At 45.7% G+C, this 3,194-nt stretch overlaps 1 protein-coding gene across 3 annotated transcripts in view; it reads left to right on the plus strand.

Moving 5' to 3' along the window:
• The window catches only part of RGS12 (regulator of G protein signaling 12), a 159,250-nt gene that overhangs the window by 26,459 nt on the left and 129,597 nt on the right, over positions 1 to 3,194 (plus strand). The gene's annotated exons all lie outside the window — the stretch shown is intronic.

The following is a 3,194-nucleotide window of genomic DNA, read 5'->3' on the forward strand; positions in this document are numbered from 1 at the left end:
AAGGCTGCTATTAAATCCTCCCTGAATCTTCTTCAGACTAAATGAACCCAGTTCCCTCAGCCCCTCCTCATAAGCCATGTGCCAGCCCCCTAACTATTTTTGTTGCCCTCTGCTGGACTCTCTCCAATTTGTCCAAATCCTTTCTGTAGTGGAGGGCCCAAAACTGAACACAGTACTGCAGATGCGGCTGTACCAATGCCAAACAGAGGGGAAGAATCACTTCCCTTGATCTGCTAGCAGTGCTTCTACTAATGCAGCCCGGTATATTGTTAGCTTTCTTGGCAACAAGGACACACTGTTAACTTATATTCAGCTTGCTGTCTACTGTCCCCAGGTCCTTTTCTGCAGATATTCTGCTTAGCTAGTTAGTCCTCATCCTTTAGAAAAGCATGTGGTTGTTCCATCCTAAGTGCAGGACTCAAGATTTCTTTTGGTCCAATCCACCAATTTGTCAAGGTCTCTCTGAATTCTAGCCCTTTCCTCCACTGTATCTACTACTTCCCCCAGCTTGGTGGCATCTGCAGACTTGCTGAGGGTACACTCTATCCCATCTTCCAGCTCATTCATGAAAATATTGAACTAAAGCAGCCTTAGGACTGACCCCTGGGGCACTCTACTTGATACCAGCTGTCAACTAGACATTGAACCATTGACTACTACCCTCTGAGCCCGATGCTCCATCCAGTTTTCTATCTACTTTACAGTCCATTCATCCAACCTGTACTTCCTTAGCTTACTTGCAAGAATGTTGTGGGAGACTGTATCAAAAACATTGCTAAAGTCAAGGCATATCACATCCCCTGGTCCCTCTCTGCATCCACAGGTCCAGTCGTGTCATCATAGGAGGAAATTTAGTTTGGTCAGGCATGACTTGCCCTTGATGCATCCATGCTGACTGTTCCTAATCACCTTCTTCTCCTCCAAATGCCTAGAAATAGATTCCTTGAGGACCACGTGCTCCATGATTTGTTCAGGGACTGAGTTGAAGCTGACTGGTCTGTAATTCTCTGGATCCTCCTTCTTCCCTTTTTTTTTTAAGATGGGTATTATATTTGCCCTTTTCCAATCCTCTGGGTTCTTTCCCGATTTGCGTGAGTTTTCAAAGATAATAGCCTATGGCTCTGCAATCACCTTGGCCAATTTCCTCAGCACTCTCAGGTCCATCCTGTCCAGCCTCTGAGACTTGTACACAGCTTTTCTAACCTGTTCTTGTTCCACTGCTGGCTGCTTACCTCCTCCCCAAACTGTGCTGCCAGGTGCAGTAGTCTGGGAGCTGATTGTCTATGAAGACTGAGGTACTTCAGCCTTTGAGTACGTTAGCTTTCAGCATTGAGTATTTAGCCTTTTCTGTATCCTCAGTCACTTTGTTGCCTCCCCCATTTGGTAAAGGGCCCACACTTTTCATGATCTTCCTCTCACTGCTGACATACTTGTAGAAACCCTTCTTGTTACCTTTCGTATCCCTTGGTAGCTGCAATTCCAATTGCGCTTTGGCCTTCCTGATTTCATCCCTGCATGGCTGAGCAACATTGTTATGCTCCTCCCTAGCTGTTTGTTCAATTTTCTGCTTCTTATAAGGTTCCCTTTTTGTGTTTTAGCTTACTGAAGAGTTCCCTGCTAAGCCAAGATGGTTTCTGCCATACTTGCTATTCTTCCTGCACATGGGATGGTTTGTTCCTGCACCCTCAGTAAAGTTTCTTTAAAGTACAGCCAACTCTCCTGGACTCCTCTCTGCCTCAAACCAGCTTCCCAGGGGATCCTGCCCATGAGGTCCCTGAGTGAGCTAGTCTGCTTTTCTTAAGTCCAGAGCCCATATTCTGCTGCTTTTCTTTCTTCCTTTCTTCATAATCCCGAACTCAATCATTTTGTGGTCGCTGCTGCCCAAGATGCCATCCACTACTATATTCCCCACCAGTTCTTCCCTGTTTGTGAGCAGTAGGTTGAGAAGGTCATGGCTCCTAGTTGGCCCCTCCAGCACTTGCATCAGGAAGTTGGTCACAACACTCTCCAAAAACTTAGTAGATTGCCTTTGTAGTGCTGCATTGCCCTTCCAGCAGATGTCAGGATGATTGAAGTCTGCCGTGATAATCAAGGCCTGTGATCGGGAAACTTCTGCTAGCTGTATGAAGAGAGGCTCATCCACCACTTCCTCCTGGTCTGGTGGTCTATAGCAGACCCCGACCACAACATCACCCTTATTGCTCTCCCCTCTGACCCTGACCCAGAGTCTTTCAAGAGGCCTATGTCCAGTTTCTTCGTGGATCTCTTAGCAATCATATGGCTCTTGTACATGAAGTGCAACTCCTCCTCCTCTTCTCTTCTTCCCTGCTTGGCCTTCCTGAATCGTTTATACCCATCCATGACAGTGCTCCGGTCATGCGATCTCCCACCAAGGCTCTGTTATTCTAATCACATCATAGTTCTGTTACTGGGCAAGGACTTTCAATTCTTTCTGCTTGTTTCCCAAGCTCCATTGCTCTGGTCCAAACAAGATCACAAGCACATTATAAACTGGCGAGAGCTCAGACCAGTCCAATATGAGAATGTAGTCTGTGGACTTTATCTGAACTCTATTTATCTGCTGAGTGTGATAAGCAATGCCTCATTCTTACCATATTTTAACGGGCAAAGGGGAGCAAGGTCCACAGTGTTTCAAGTAGATGGCTAGAGGGAAAATACAATCAACTGACTCTTTTTTTTGGGGGGGGGGTGCGGAAATGGATGTTATGGCTGGCTTGCTTTGCAGGCAAAAGCTAGACCATTCAGAAGGGCAGTTACACCCAGAGGCTGTTGCCTTGGCCTGTTTGCCTCCTGGTTGAGTTGTAAGCCTTCTGGGTTGTTGGCAGGGTCAGAAAATTCAATAAACAGATACCTTGTTGCAAAGGTGGCCAAGGGACCTTCTATGCCTTTGCTCCCTTTCTTTCCTGAGGACCTGGTGAGAAGCAGCAATGTTGTTTATGGTAGTTTTATTTTGGTTAAAGAGGGTCTTGGTTCTCTGACTTCCTTGATATAGTAAAGAGAGCTATTTTCTCATTAATTTTTTTTCTGAATTGACAGAATCCAGATGTCTGCTAGGCTTTTGTATACAGTTTCTTAAACCTATGTGATTATGCAGAAGAAGTAATACCCAGACTTTGTGGCTTTCAGAAAGAAGTTATTAAAAATACTTGATTCCAAGTTGAAGCCCCCCCCCC

This window comes from Alligator sinensis, unplaced genomic scaffold, assembly GCF_000455745.1.
Source record: "Alligator sinensis unplaced genomic scaffold, ASM45574v1 scaffold1094_1, whole genome shotgun sequence".
NCBI lineage: Eukaryota > Metazoa > Chordata > Crocodylia > Alligatoridae > Alligator > Alligator sinensis.